The 17,370-nt window shown below is 40.2% G+C and overlaps 1 protein-coding gene across 3 annotated transcripts in view; it reads left to right on the top strand.

The window, feature by feature from the left end:
* Positions 1-17,370, top strand: part of DMXL2 (Dmx like 2) — a 2,034,639-nt gene that overhangs the window by 840,702 nt on the left and 1,176,567 nt on the right. The gene's annotated exons all lie outside the window — the stretch shown is intronic.

Raw genomic sequence — 17,370 nt, 5'->3', positions numbered from 1 at the left:
TCTCACTCTTTCTCTCCTCTCTCTCACTCTCTCTCTTCCTCTCTCACTCTTCATCTTCCTCTCTCTCACTCTTTCTCTTCCTCTCTCTCACTCCTTTTCTCTCTCTTCCTCTCTCTCACACTGGTTCTCTCTTTCTTGTATCTCACTCTTTCTGACTCTCTCTCTTTCTCTCTTTCTTTGTCTTCCTCTCTCTCTCTCTTTCTTTGTTTCTCTCTTTCTCTCTTGCTGGACGCATGACGCACCATCTTATCTTTCTTTTTGTCTTGCAGGCAGTGATTCACAAATGTTCCAGCGATGACATGACATGGCTGTACATAGGTTTATTTGTTGTTGTTTTGTTTTAATAACATTTTATATATGTAAATAAATACATGACTAAGATTCTTATTTGTCCAACCTCACAAGCATCTTCATATAACATTTTTTAGAACATTACCCAATTTGTGGGGGTGGGGGTGAGGGAGGATAGCAGACAGGGGGCAGCTGGCGGGGGGTGTCGGAGCAGTGTTGAGTGTCCGACCTGCATGATCGTTGGCTCCATTGCATCTGTTCATAGAGACTTGCGAGCCGGTGGGCTGGCTCGTAGATGAAGAGCTGCGAGCCGACTGGCTGGCTAGTAGAGGGAGAGCTGCTTCCCGTCGGTTTGCAGAGGTAGAGCTGCAGGCTGACTGGTATAGGGGAAGGTGCGGGCCGTTGGCTTGCATAGGGATAGCTGCGGAACAGTGATGTGCGCAGAGGGAGCGTGAAGAGCGTATCTCGCAGAGAGAGACCTGCGGTGTGTTTCTATTCTTGGCTTCACAGATACAACTGCGGGCCCAAGAACTCGCACCCGAAGAGCTGTGAGCCGAAAAATGGTTCGCAGAGGGAGACTAGCGGGTCCAAGAATGTTGTTGGAGGTATGCTGGGGATGGTGGAAAAGGGTGTGTTACCTGCTGATGTATGGTGACGCAGCGTGAAAGCGGTATCTCACACAGACAGAGCTCTGATATATTAAATTGCCCCAGGGACTTTTCTTTTATATTTTCACTCGATGCGAGGCACAAGATGGCTGCTAACACTTACTGGTTTGAAGTGTTAGCAGCCAATGCTCCGGAGTTAGGCACCGTCCAGATATATATATCTTTTTTCCCTTTAATATCTCAAAAACTACTGAACGGATTTACACCATTTCAACAAAAGCACGCTTTCTGGACCACGACCTTTCTCCCTGCCAAATTTGGCGTAATTCCGTTCTGCAGTTTGACCTATAGCCTTGTCTAAAGTTTCCCATGGAAAATGCATTGCGAAAACACTTTTTCGGACCCCTATACTTTCAAGATACAAGCTGATCAAAAAAGAGAAACTTGCTGGAAAATTTTGTAAAGATTCGTCAAACGACGCCAAAGTTATAAGCACCTGGAGGGCTCCAGGAGGGGGGCTGCGCAACCCCCCTTCCAACATGAGTGAAGCCCCAGGTCTGCGGTGACCCCAGCGGGCCCACGCAGCCCCACCGACCCCGCGTTATTTTTTTTAAAGAAATGCCCTCGGGACCTAGCCCACCCCAGGGTCTCAGTAAAATAAAACGCGGGAACACGCGACTCCAGCACGAATTGCGCCAATATTCCTTTATTTAAAAAAAAATAATGCTTTCTTTGGCCCTGAGGGTCTTTCTGGGACCTCCTGAGCAGGCCTGCGGGATCAGGGTGGTTCTACCCTGCCCCCTTCTCTTGTTTTATACCTTTGTTCCTCTATTTTCTGGTGACTCGCTTCTACCGAGTCACAAGATGGCTGCCAACACTTCTTGGTTTGGAGTGTTGACAGCCAATCACAATGAAGCTCGTGCACTGGACTTAAGCTCCGCCCAGATATCGAAACTTTTATTTTTCTAATTTCTCAGCAACTACTGAACGGAATTACACCATTTAAAAAAAGGTCGCTTTCTTTTCCAGGCAGTACCTATTTACCAAATTTGGGGTAATACCGTTCAGTAGTTTCGGCTCTAGCCTTGCATAAAGTTTCCTATGGGAAATTGATTTTTTGACTCTTAGTCTTTGAATTTCTCAAAAACTACTCAACGGATTTACACCATTTGAAAAAAAGGTCGCTTTCTGAACCAAGCTCTACCTTTCTGCCAAATTTGGGGTAATTCCGTTAAGCAGGTCGGGCTGTAGCTCGTCGCAAGATTTCCTATAGAACTTAACATGGGGAAAACGCGTTTTGGGACCCCCCTTTTTTTCTCAGCCCCCGCTTAACGAATACCCCCCAAACTTTCAGGATTGGAGCTGACCTGGATAGACTTTTTTGGGGGGACGATTTCACGAAGATTCATCAAACGACACCAAAGTTATTAGCAAATCAAAAAATGCTTTTCCTATGGAAACTAGGTAGTAACTATAACTACCTACTGGCGACCGCCGGTAGGTAATATATATGCCGAAGCAGTGAGGTCTGTGTGGCTTATTTGCCTTTTTTCCATTTACTGGTCCCCCTCCACCCCGAGTTTGAGTCTGATTTAAATCTGTTTGTGCTGTTTTCATTTGTCGAAATTCAGACTGTTGTGCCTCCCAGAGCATTCATGAACAATTTTTGAGTCCTGGCAACGTGTTATCAACAAACCTAACTCGTAAATGTGACAATTGTTTTAATGGATTTATGCACGCGTTCGCTCTTCTGCATTATGGGAGGGGTAGTCCAGTATCGGACCTGTGCATGTATCGAGAAGAGGACACTCCTGTCGAACACAGACTTACTTGCACAGTTTTGTCCTGTGGCACTTAAAATATTACCTTCTCCAAATGCCGTTTGTGGTGTCAATATTGATTACTGCATCATTAACTTTATAATCCTTGAACACGAGAAGGAGTCGTCAGAGGCCATATGCTGGCGGATTCGTGACCAGCGCCAAATAACTTGTGGCAGAGGTTATTACGTAATGACAATTGAGGAGAAACATATCAGCACAATTATTTTAATGAATATAATTGTTTGTTTCTTTTAACATGCAGGCGATACGTAAAGGGAGTTTGGCGGCGCACAGCTTATGTATTTGATTTCCCATCTAGGCGGATGATTTGTATATTTCACAACCACATATGCATGTAATTAAGACAATTATATATTTTGACAGTGGATGCATTTTCACTATGCAATTTAGATATTAATTGTTTTTACCTGCTGCATCGTTGGTATTCTTGTACAGAAATCTTGTGTATACATCACAGAGTTTCACTTTGGTTTGGTGCTTGCCAGTGTGTCTTTCATGTCTATCATTACCTTGAAGGGGTTGGTCTATATTAACTGTTGATAAAGGCTTCTCTGATGCCGAAACGCGTCTCTTTTGTCTTGGGGTCGTGGGTGACCCGATTGAATAAAAAGAAGCCCTTTACCTACAGCCTGGAGTCCGTGCCTACTTTATTAGAGTTTCTTCTGAAGTTGGTTGTTTTATTTATATATATATATATATATATATATATATATATATATATATATATATATATATATATATATATATAACATACTGGCGGTCGCCAGTAGGTAGTTATAGTTAGGACCCTGTTTCCATAGGAAATCCGCAACATTCTATTTTGAATAACTTTGGCGCCGGTCGACGAATCCTCGCGAATTTCTCAAAATAGGTGGGGCGCTACGCTCCGCTCCTACCCTGAAAGTCTCGGGGGGATTCGTCAAGCGGGGGCTGAGATAAAAGGGGGGTCCCAAAACGCGTTTTTCCCATGCATTTTTCCATAGGACCTTTAGACAGGGCTACAGCCCGAACGGCTGAACAGAATTACTAGAAATTTGGCAGAGAGGTAGTCCTCAGGTCAAGGAAGTGCCTTTTGTAGGTTTCGTGTAAATCTGTTCAGTAGATTCTGAGAAAATAGCCTTTAAATCAATATATATATCTGAGCCAGCTTACGGTACGCTTACCGTAAGCTTACCGTACGCGTACGGTGGCGTGCGCGAGCGCGATTCTGATTGGCTGTTACATCTAAGTAAACATTCGAATCGGTCGAAACCAGGAAGCGGCGGCCGCCATTTTCTCTCTCGCACTCTGAGGGGGGGGCTGTAAACAAAGGCAAAAAACATATAAAGGGGCTGTTTAGACAGCGCCCATGCACATAGCCATGTTAGTTGAGTCCTCAAAGGCCAAAAACGGTAAATTTTTATTTTTTGAAAATTTCGCCGATTACGCTTACCGTACGCGTACGGTGCGCTTACGCTAAAAATTTTATTTAAAAAAAAAAAAACACTCTCTGTGCATGGCATATTATTGTCATCACTTACAAATTAAATTTAACAGATTACCTATCACAAGGAAGCGCATAATATGTCCTCCATGTGCGCACGGTGCGTAACGTGGGCACGCGGTGCGCGTAGCGCACTGCGTGCCCACCTTGCGTGTACGGCACTAACTGCGTAAAGTGGGCGCGCGGTGCGCAAAGCGCACCGCGTGCTCACCGTGCGTGCACGGTGCGCGAAGCGCATCGTGCGCGCACGGAACGAACTGCGTTAAGTGGGCGTGCACGCCACGAATGGCGTAAAGTAACTTAGCATTTAAAAAACCGTACAAATTCACTGAAAAATCCATAGGTTTCACACACGTTATAGTTAGGAATTAGCATTTAAAAAACCTTGCAAATTCACTGAAAAAACCATAGGTTTCAGACATGTTATAGTTAGCGGAAATTTTACTGATAAAAAACCAATGAAATTCCCCCGTTATAGTTAGTGCAGGCAACTATAACTCACGCGACCGCAATCTTCTGCTGATGACATATGTGTCTTTATGAAAAAAAAATATTTCTAATATATGTATAGCTAAAAATTTATGGAAGAAGACATGGGCAAATAAGTGTCTAAATACAGTATTAGCATCAGCAGAGGATTGCGGTCGCGTGAGTTATAGTTGCCTGCACTAACTATAACGGGGGAATTTCATTAGTTTTTTATCAGTAAAATTTCCGCTAACTATAACATGTCTGAAACCTATGGTTTTTTCAGTGAATATATATATATATATATATATATATATATATATATATATATATATATATACATTTACCCTAAGGATGTGACAGGGGCCATGGGGCACAGAATCTGCTGATGCTCGCTTTGGGAAGCAGTCCTTGTGGATTACGGACATTTGGGGCATTTGGCGGCCCATTCGGGACCGTTTGTGAGTCGAAAGCTCATTCCAATTTTGGTTCGGAATGCAGACTGTGTGACCTACTATATCTCCCAGGAAACACTGGGGTCTCATCTGAGAGTCCATTGGAGGGCCAGTATTTAAATACATATGCCAGGCAGTGAAGCGATTTAATTGAGCCACGCCTCTGACGAAGGAATACTCCGAAACACGTTAGGTGGACTCACCTAATTTGATGATCTGCTTTCGAGTGCGCTCTCGAGTTGCTGAGCGACCTGTTTTCTGAGAGATATATATATATATATATATATATTCATTCATCTCGCGCACTCACGGAATGGATACAGCGTTTTTGATTTCTTAATTTTCTTACAGCGTGCCAGTAACAAACCTCTACGCGTTTCGGTCTCTATGGAGACCTTGCTCACGAGACCAGCAACAATCCACATTTTTTTCTTGTTTTAAACTCACATCTACTGTGAAGTGACATCACTTCCTGATGGGTGCAGCTAGGCATTCTGGTTAATGTAGTGTAACAAAACCCTTGATATAATACAGAAATGTACGCAATATTTAAATCAAACAAATCATTGCTCATTGAGTCAAACTTTTCCTTTTTGTGTCAATTAGGTCAATTATATGAACGAGTGCAATTCTCATTGAAATGTAACCCATTAAGTCATTAACAGTACTTTTTCATAACAAAGCCATCTATGAAATTCTGCCCTCCAGTGGGCCGTTCCAATATATTGAATTTCCTTATCGTGTGGCGAAAACTCGTTCCTTCAATTGAATACCTATGTATTTTTTGTCGCACATAGTAAAGACACCCTTAATTTTTGCCCTCCAGTGGGCCCACGTCCATCATACTCATCATAAGTTGACCAATCTAACGACAATTATTTGTTTTAATTAAAGAATTTCCTAATACCTGTGATTTCTTAGTGTAAAAGCAGAAAGGGTTTTTTTTAACTGAAAGCAGCGGCGGGCCCTTCTTGCCGCACCTCACACCAGTTCTTGAGATAATTGTAATGGTTATCGCGCAATCTACCCCAAAACGCCAGCCGCTGTGTGGCGCTACTGTGCTCCAGATCAAACGTCAATAGAAAATGAGAAACGGGGGTGCACGAAAAAGAAAAGTCCGAAAAGGATTCTTTAAACTAAGTGTCCATTTTAATTTTCATTTAAGTTTTGTGTGTAAAAAGTTGGTCAGCCAACGCGTTTCATTCCCTCAACGGGAACTTCATCAGGGCTGTAACATGATAAAATGACATAGATATTACCAATAAATCAAAAGACACAGGACTTACAACATGAACAAGTAACCATATAGTATGAAAATCATATAGACAAAACAGATTTACAACAACATTAAAAAGTGTCCATGAAATTACACCAATCAATACTGGACACATTTATATCACGTTAAAAACATGTATACAAACAAAGTATTTTTTTGGAGAAATGAGAATTGAATAGGGTTTTTTTTACACACAATTGCGCTGACCCCAATTCACCCGTGAATATAGCAAAAGTTTGTGTAATAAAACTTTGCAAAAAAACCTATGTATACTGGAGGTCACTATTACAGTCTTTGCTTTTCCTTAATACGCGAAACGCGTAGAGTTTTGCTACTGGCACGCTGTAAGAAAATAAAGAAATCGAACGACATCAACTTTGTGAAAACGCTGTATCCATTCCGTGAGTGCGCGAGATGAATGAATATATATAAATATATATCACTTAGCAAAATGTCCAATTGACAGTGGGAGCTCCTTAGCCAGCTGGTGCCCGCGTCGAGACCAGGACAGGGTCTCGTACAAAATCTTGCTCAAAGATGAAATACACGGCACACCTCTTGATGATTTAGAGTTGTTTATTCAGTTTGTGTCTCCTACGCGTTTCGAACCGTAGTTCCTGATCACGGTAGAGTGTTATTCTAGTCCTTTTTCAATTTCCTCTTAAATACACTTAGGCTCTTACTAGTGCATTCTGGGTTAAGTAGTTTTTACACATTTTTTTGTACATTTTTCACAAAACTTTATTGATTGTCGCGCTAGTAATTCTCTTATTTGAATGGCGAGTTTGAGCACCTGAAAGCAGGGTAAATTAGATCTGGTTTTAATCGAATAACCTCCATGTTGTGATAGGCTCGGTCCACTTATAGTAGCGGACGTGCCAATATTGGTAATTTGTCCAATAGGTTTTATATGGTTACACATGGGGTAAGATTGAGAACTAAGTGTTCAAATATTGGTGGGCTGAGTGCCCCTTCCTCTGCTTTCGATTACTCATGTCACCAGTCAGACAGAGAATGTGCGAGCATCATTGTTGTTCATGCAACTGCTGTATAGATATTGCTCATATTGTCAACACAATCAGGATGTGTACCGGAAATTTCACTGCATGCATGTTTTTAAAAGTTCATCAACAGAGCACATTTGATTTCAAGCAGCTGAGTGCAGTTTGGGCTTAATGTTCTTTTTTTGTTTCTTGTCTCTCCTTCTCTTTTCAAAGGTGAACATACATCTCCTCATCCCCATTAAGGCCCAGCGGATGTTTTGTTCTGAACCTCATGATCATACTGGACTCTAAACGGCGTAGTTTTTGTACTCGGTTTCCTCCACGTTCATTTGTTGGAACTGTTATTAATCCTGAGTATTTAATATCTAGCCATGTTTTGTCCTTGTGCATGGTCATGTGTTTCGCGATTGCATATGCATGGTCCATATTTTGTATCGCTCGGATGTGTTCTAATATCCGTTTCTTAAGGGGACAGATCGTACTCCCTATATATTGTTTTCCACAATAGCATTGGAGAATGTATACTACATGTGTAGATTCACATGTGATGGTTTCCTTTATTTCAAAAGCTTTGCCCGTCGGATCAGTCAAGTTTTTCAGATTTTTACCGATTTTGCATGCCTTGCAGGATGTACATTTTGTGAACCCCTTAGATCTCATCTGTAGCCACGTTTCCGGTTTTTTGTTTTCAAAGTGGCTTCTGATCAAATGGTCAGTGAGATTAGGCGCTCTCCTGAATGAGACCAAAGGCCGATCTCCAATGGAGTTTCCTATGTCTGGGTCTTTTTTGAGTACATTCCAGTATTTGGTTATTCTTTTCTGAATTTCATAGCTTTCTTTGCTATAGGTGAGTATTAGTCGTGGTTGATTGTCATTGGATTTTGTAATGCTCTTTTGGCTCACTGAGTTATCATCTGTGTCTGTGCTGTTCTCTTGGCTTCTACTTTGTTCTTTTTTGGTAAGTAGTGTATCCGCTCTTGTTTTTTGTCTTGCATTCATTTCGCCTCGTCTTATGTCTGCATATTTATATCCACGTTGTTTGAAGCGTTCTTTTGTTTCTTCAAATTTCTCTTCCATTTCCTGCTCCTCCGAGCAGTTTCTTTTCATCCGCAGAAGTTCACCATAAGGTATGCTTCTCTTCAGTGCCTGTGGATGAAAGCTTAGTCCATGGAGCAGACTATTTGTTGCTGTTTTTTTGCGGTAAACTGTGTAATGCAGTTGATTGTCTTTGACGTATACCTTTGTATCTAGGAATTCGATTTCTTTCGCGCTTATGTTGTAAGTGAATTTCAGACCTACATCATTCTCGTTGAGCTCCTCAAAGAAATCTTGAAATTGTTTCTCAGTTCCTCTCCATAGTACAAATAAATCGTCTATGAATCGTAGCCAAAGGGCTACATTTGACATGTGATGGTCGTTTTCCTCTCTCCAAGCAATGTTCCTCTCCCACCACCCCATCATGAGATTCGCATAGCTTGGAGAGAAAGAAACTCCCATTGCGGTACCGCAGCATTGGGCATAAATTTTTTTGTTGAATAGAAAGATATTATTGTACAGGCACATGGTAATCATTTCAATCAACATCTTGGAATGCTCTAGTTCATTCATAGGCCTCTGCTTGAGAAAGTAATGGATAGCGTTCAGTCCCTTTTGATGATCAATTGAGGTGTAAAGTGACACCACGTCAATGGTTACCAGTAGGTAGGTTGGTTGCCATTCAGTATTAATGAGTATTCGCAGAAAGTCCCCAGTGTCCTTTATATAGGAACTCAAAGTTGTTACAAGGGGTGCTAGATAGAAGTCTACATAAGTGGATATGTTTTCGTACAGGCTTCCACAGCTCGAGATGATTGGACGACCTGGTGGCTTGTTGAGTGTTTTGTGCACCTTTGGGAGAAAATAGATGGTTGGCATAATTGGGTATTCAACCATTAAGAATCCTTTTTCATTTTCTGTGAGCAGACCTTTCTCTTGCCACATATTTAATTTTCTGTGTAGGTCTGATATTAGCACATCTGTTGGATCTTTTACCATATTTTTATAGTTTTTAGTTACATTTAACTGGCGCATTGCTTCTTCTATGTAGTGCTGTTTGTCAAGTACTACAATGTTTCCGCCTTTGTCGGCCGGTTTGATTTCGATTTCATTGTTGTTCTTTAATGATTGTATGGCCTCTCGTTCTTTTTTGGTTAAATTTTCCCGTTTTTTCTTTGAGGTGACATTCTGCATGGCGTCTATTTCTCCCAATACCAGATCATAAAAGATATCAATTTTATTCCCTGGATGCAGCGCTGGACAAAACTTAGATTTTTTCTTGAATGTAGTTGGCATGCGTTTGTCCAGTTGTAGCCCCATTTCTCCCAAGATTTGGCTGTCTGTTAATTGAGAAGCACTTGTCTCATTTGCTAGTTCGTAAGCTACTCTTAGATGTGGTGCATCAGAGATTTTGTAAGTTCCTGAGTTTTCAGGATCGAGCAGTTGGTTTTGATCTGGATTCACTTTGGGAGAATGTCTGGCAAAGTATTTTTTTAGTTTTAATTTTCTTACATATTTGTATAAGTCTATTTTAGTTTCCAGGGGGTCCTGATGTTTCTCTGGGCAAAATGATAGTCCTTTGTTTAGAAGGGTTGTTTCAGATTGAGATAAGGTACATCTGGATAAGTTGATGACCAAGTTTGGGATTTCATGATTTTTACATTTTATTTCCTCACCACCGTGCGGTTCCTTAGATTGTATCTTCCGCTTGGACCGCTTGCTTCTTCTTGTTTTCCTTGGTCTCTTGAGTGAAAGAATCCCCTTCCCCTTGACCTGGTTCTCCCTGATCCGCGTCCTCTCGGTTTGTCTCTGGGCGTCTGTTGCTCTTGGTAGAGCAATTTCATTTCCTCTAAAAAAGAGAATTTGCGCAGACCTGTTTGTCTTTGTTCTCCTTCGCCTGGGTCTGATTCAGATCCGCTCGTTGTATAGCCAGCACCTACATCTACATTAGTTTGTGTTTCCCATTGTTGTTTATAAATTTCGAATTTCTTTGCAAATGTGAAAATGGTTCCAAATTCGTAGTCGTCCTCATCTCTACGAAACTTGCGTTGTTTCCTCTCCTGTACTTCTTCTTCATGTTTATCAAGATTGCGATCCATGTCAGCTCGTAGTTTCTTGATTACCTCACTGTTTTCATTTGATGCTGTGATCTGAGTTTCAAGTTCTGATATTTTCTGTTGTAATTCATCTATGTCTTTTTTAGCATATTTGATGATTATATGCATCATGTTTTTGGAACACTCCATGTTGTTCCTGCCCCATTCTTCCAGCATTTCAGATTTTGTGTCCGGATGGTTTGGGAGAGTGAAAATGCGAAGCCCTCTGGGTACCATGTCACATTCAATGTATTTTTCCAGAGTTATAATCTCCCAACTACGTGAGGTTTCCTTGCGTAATAATTTTTCAAGCTGCATAAACAGTTGTTTGATGGTGGTGATTTGGGGTTGCAATCTTTTATCTGTTGGATTGGCATTTTTCAATGCCCCTGCACTTCTTTGAAACATATTCTGCGCTTTGGATGTTCTCTTGGCAGCCCTTTCCTCCATAATGGCCCCAATGCGCGAGACGCTGTGGGTTCTATCACCAGTTGTGTTGACGCAGGCACTGTGTATAGCGTGTTTTTAAGACCGGTGGTCTGAGTTTGCACTTTATTAGTCAGGACTTGAAAGGACACTCGTAATGGTTCTTTAGTGAGCGGGGATTCGTTCAATTTAACCCCGAGTCACGAACTTTAAACAATTTACATCAAGAGAGACAGGAAACATTGTGCATTTGTTTCCCAGCGCATGTTTCAGTAACTGCTTGACTGCGCTATATTCTCGCTGCAGCGTCTGTGACTCGCAAGAAAAGAAAAGTGTTCTTACCCGGGAGATTTCCGCCGTTATGGCGTCCTCCGACCCCAAACGCCAGCACTCAACCAGGTTTCTTTGATGCGTTTCGTCACCGTTGCTACTGCGGTTCCATTAATAGGCGTATATATATCTATATCAGAAAACAGGTCGCTCAGCAACTCGAGAGCGCACATCAACTTTGTGAAAACGCTGTATCCATTCCGTGAGTGCGCGAGGAAGCCCTGATGGGAGATGAATGAAAATTGGTAACGGCTTGATCCTGCCGTACCTCGGACGCACCGCCACAGGGCGCCCATGAATCCACTAGTGGGTCGTGCTGCAAAGTGAATTTCATTTGGATTTGGGCGAACGCCGGCTAGAAAATATCCCTAAAATCAAGAGGGTGAACTGATTGCGGAGCTATACCACGAGGAGCGGAGACGGGATATGCGAGTCCGGAAGGGAGCGCGGAACTCGGAAAAGCTTCAAACGGTGAGCGAGCAACTGTTACACTGTGTTCTTGATACATTGTATCCAACTGAGAAAGAATGCCGGTTGGTCTCTGAAACCCATACCTACCCTTGAAAAGATAAGAGTTATAAGACTCGGGGAACTTTTCTCATTTAAGCAATTGGGTTTGGGCAATGCAAAGAGACGGAGGAGAAACGATGGAAGTAAATAACAAATAGACCGTGTTTTTTTAAATTAACAGCGGAAAGAAAATACAGCCAGTTTAACATGGAGAAAAGGGAGGCCAATAGAAACTCCCTATAGATACATTCTTTGAACAAGGAGCAACAACAATTGTTGGGGATGGAACATCCAGCAGTTCACACAAGCCAGATGTCAAAAACAAACTGCGGTCATGGGAAAAACTGTCCAAAAAAGAAATAAACAAGTGGTGGGAAGTGGCGTCTCTAAGAAAATACTTGGAAGTGAAACGTGTGCCGCGTGGACTTCGCATTGGTCTGATGCCCAATCATTATGATACCAGCAATGATTTACTCAGTGAATGAGGTGAATATATTTTAAAATCTTCGTTCGGATTAATGGAAATCCTAGTGAAACATATTGAAATAGCCATGGAGATAACCACCATGCAGTTAAAAGAAATGGAAAAAGAATTGGCAACTGTGGAAATGAATTCTGAATTAATAATGTTCAAAGAAGAACTTGAACACTACATAGAGAAGCATGAGGAAACCGCGCGAATGAGAAAACAGTCTAAATTTCAGCAGGACAAGGAAGACTATCAGGAAGGTCACATCTTTACATATGCGAGAAAATATGATTGTTTCAAGCAACAAGAAAAACTAGATACGGCAATGAACACTAGCAGCTTGTCCTCACTTACATCAACGGCCAGTGATGTAGAAGGGGATCAAAGAGATGTGAGACCAAAATGTTCTTTTTTTAGGCGAAATGAGGCTGGCATTACAACAGAAAAATTGGGAAAAGACCATGGGTGTACCGGCTATAAACAGCCGAGGAAGAGGCAGAGGACGTGGAAATGTCCGCAGAAACCCACAAGAAGAGGCAAGCGGCAGCACAAATCAAAGTTTCAGTACAAACCGAGTGGGAACGATGACGAGAAGCATGCGACAGAAATGGAATTAGAAAAATTCCCAATAAATGGGACTCAAGAGCTACAAGTGATCAATCTTTCGAAAAAAAACTTAACTAAAACAGAAATGAAACTTCTTCAACGCGGCCTAAATTTCTGTACCACCATGGGCATTGATCTAGCGGAAAGCAGAATAGACTTATACAAATTTGTTCGAAAAATCAAATTAGCTAAATTGTTTGCGGAGAATCCCAAAATGGCCAAATACAGCAAAAAGATCTCTATAGCAGATATGGAATTGCTGGTCAAAGATGCAAAACATTTTGTAACTTTAATGGAATTGGACAAAAATCTTGAACATGAAAGAGGAGAATTGCGGACACACTGCACACAGTTGGGAGCTGGATGCAGTAAAAAAGAAACGCAATCTAAATTCTATCCACAATTGCCACAGGGGAATAAAATTGATGCATTCCATGAGTGTGTTAGAAAAGATCTATATCAACTAAATCACTCAAAGAAACAGGACAAAAATTCCTATGAAGAACGCAATGCATTATATGATTTAAAAAATGACGACTCAATTGAAATCAAAATGGCGGATAAAGGGAGGAAACGTCATTGTTTTGGAAAAAGAGGCATACATCCGAGAAGCATACTCACAGTTGAGAAACAAGGAATATTATGAAAAATTGAAAACTAACCCCATAAAAAAATGGAAAGGGGAGTTGGATATTAAACTAGATAACTGAATTAAACAGAATTTGTTGGATGAAGATGAAGTAAAATATCTCAAAATGGAACATCCAAAAATGGCAACATATACTTCCTTCCCAAAGTCCATAAAAATCCCATAAAGCCTCCAGGGAGGCCAATAATTTTGGCAAAGGGGGCCTTATTGGAACCTATGGCCAACTTTTTGGATGTATTTTTATTGCCATATGTCAAAGGTTTGACTTCTTATCTACAAGACACAGGTGGCCTGTTGAGGCATCTACAAGAAACCATGGCAAGCAACATACAGGTTAATTACGATGGATGTCATATCATTGTATTCTAACATTCAGAATGACATTGGTTTAAAAGCCTGTGATCATTTCTTGTCAGACAGAAATATTCCATTTGCGGATCACAATAAAATGTAATTGGAAATGATCCAAATCTGTTTCGAACAAAATACATTCATGTTCGGGGAAGAGATCTTCCGCCAAGTCAAGGGCACAGCGATGGGCTTTTCTTTAAGCCCATTGTATACCTCCCTCACTATGGGGCTATGGGAAAAAACTTGGGCATGGAGAAATGAAAATGACCATCATGTGAATAAGACCATAGCTTGGCTAAGATACGTTGACGACCTGCTAATAATATGGGAAGGGACCAAAGAATTGCGGACCATTTTGAGATATTGAACAATTCAGAATTCAATTTAAAATTCACATAGGACATCTGTGATGAACGAGTCGTATTTTTGGACACTGAAATTTATATATTGGACAATACAGTGCATACCACCTTACATCGCAAAAACACAGCCACAAATGCAGTTTTGCATGCGGAAAGTTTCCACCCAAACAGTTTGATAAACAACATCCCATATGGGGAATTTCTCAGGATTAAGAGGATATGCTCAAGAGAAGAGGAATGGTTAAAACATCGAAACCAAGCAACAGCAAGATTTAAAAAAAGAAACTACAGCTCCAAAGCCATCCAAGCTTCATTACAACAAACACTTTCTATCAATAGAACTGACCTGTTGAAAGAAAAACAAACTAAAACAGATGAGGACAATAAAATAAGGTTTATAACAACACACTCCACCGAAAATCTACAATTGATGAAAATAATGCGTAAAGATTTGCTCATTTTATATATGGATTTAACAAACAGCCAAAATAGTGGGAGATCATCCAAACATCACATACAGACGGGCAAAAAATCTAAGGGACCAATTGGTCCATAGCCACTTTCAAAATCAAAACAAACAAGAAACTTGGTTAAAACCAAAAGGTTTTTTTAAATGTACTTGCTGTAAGGTATGCACAGTTGCCCAGAATGTGAAGGAAGTAATGATGGCTAATAAACACATGTGGAAAATTCAGCAGTTGATTAACTGTAAAAGTCAATTTGTTATTTACATAATTGAATGCCTCTGCTCACTGAAATATGTGGGGAGTACCAAGTGTGAATTAAAAAAACGCTTTTTGGAACACGTCTGAGCCACAATCAACACAGATAGGAGTAACGCTGTGGCTAAACATATGGAAAAGGAGCATAATGGAAAATGGTAGGATTTGAAGTTTTATGCTGTAGAAGTTGTGGGAATACATCCAAGAGGAGGAGGCCGAGAAAAAGTTCTCAGGCAGAAAGAATCTAAACACATTCTGAACTTTCGATCTCTAACTCCATATGGATTAAACCAAGACGAGGAACTCCATTATCATAAGTTTTATTACACAAATTTTTGCTATATTCACGGGTGAACTGGGGTCAGCGCAATTGTGTGTAAAAAAAAAAAAAACATTTCTGCTTTTACACTAAGAAATCACAGATATTAGAAAATTCTTTAATTACAACCAATAATTGGCGTTAGATTGGTCAACTTATGATGAGTATGATGGACATGGGCCCACTGGAGGGCAAAAATTAAGGGTGTCTTTACTGTGTGCGACAAAAACTACATAGGTATTCAATTGAAGGAACAAGTTTTCGCCACACGATAATGAAATTCAACATATTGGAACTGGATATATTGCCCACTGGAGGGCAGAATTTCATAGATGGCTTTGTTATGAAAAAGTACTGTTAATGACTTAATGGGTTACATTTCAATGAGAATTGCACTCGTTCATATAATTGACCTAATTGACACAAAAAGGAATAGTTTGACTCAATGAGCAATGATTTGTTTGATTGAAATATTGCTTACATTTCTGTATTATATCAAGGGTTGTGTTAACTACATTAAACAGAATGCCTAGCTGCACCCATCAGGAAGTGATGTCACTTCACAGTAGATGTGAGTTTAAAGCACGAAAAAAATGTGGTTTGTTGCTAGTCTCGTGAGCAAGTTCTCCGTAGAGACCGAAACGCGTAGAGTTTTGTTACTGGCACGCTGTAAGAAAATAAAGAAATCGAACTACATCAACTTTGTGAAAATGCTGTATCCATTCCGTGAGTGCGCGAGGAAGCCCTGTGGGGAGATGAATGAAATTTGGTAACGGCTTGACCCTGCCGTACCTCGGACCCACCGCCACAGAGCGCCATGAATCCACAAGTGGGTCGTGCTGCATATATATATATATATATATATATATATATATATATATATATATATATATATATATATATATATATATATATATATATATATATATATATATATATATATATATATATATATATATATATATATATACATACATACATACAGATTTGGGTTTAATATTTCTAAAATCACTGAACGGATTTACACCAAATCAAAAAAAGACACTCCCCTGGACCTATATCTATTTTTTTGCCAAATCTGGTATAGTTACGTTCAGCAGTTTGAGCTGTAGCTATGTGTAAAGTTTGTATGGAAATTGACATGGGGAAAACGTGTTTTGGGACCCCCCTTTTTCTGGGCCCCCGCTTGACGAATCACCACGAAACTTCGAAGACAGCACCTGAAGTGAGTGTCAAACTAGTTTTGAAAACTTCATAAGGATACGTCTAACGGCGCCAAAGTTATTGGCAAATCAAAACACGCTCTTCCTATGGCAACTAGCTCCTAACTATAAGTAGCTAATATATATATATATATATATATATATATATATGTGTATATATATATATATGTATAAATATATGTGTGTGTGTGTGTATATATATACACACACACACACACACACATATACTTACTGAGGTGGGAGAGGGGATATCTGAATGTTATAAAACCGCTTAAAATATAAATTGGTAACATAAGTATTTAATTCTGACTAGGACCAGACGTGTGAAATTTTTGCTGAACGACATTGTAGAACTCCGTTTTAAATTATTCTTGTCTAAAGCCCCACACACTACAATGATTAAGCGTTTGTGATTGTGCCTTTCCAATAAATGTGCATATAAAGGGCCATTTACACTTACCTGCAACATTTACTCCAGGCTTGTGTATGTATTTTTAGTACCATATTTACAGTTCGTTTTAAAGTAATGGGGAATAATGTATGCAAAATGCATATTGTATGCTCTCTATTATACTTTGTGCAGTGATTCTCCTGAGCAATTACAACAAGGGAATACCGTGGTAAGGGTCTGGGCAAGTGGACAGTTTGCAGACCGGCAGGAAAAGCCTGAGTGAACACTTTTGTCAATTTTTTTGTGATAGTTATAGTAAAGGAAGAAACCAATCTGCATCTACCACATCAGTCTACAATAGGGTATGTTTTAGCAACAATTATGGTAAATTAAACCATTTGTTATTGACATAAGTGCAATCTGCGTGGGTTTGTTTATTTTGGTTTGTTATT

This window comes from Triturus cristatus, chromosome 3_1 (assembly GCF_964204655.1).
Source record: "Triturus cristatus chromosome 3_1, aTriCri1.1, whole genome shotgun sequence".
Lineage (NCBI taxonomy): Eukaryota > Metazoa > Chordata > Amphibia > Caudata > Salamandridae > Triturus > Triturus cristatus.
The sequence above is the reverse complement of the archived record's forward strand: the minus strand, read 5'-3'. Positions and strand labels throughout refer to the sequence as shown.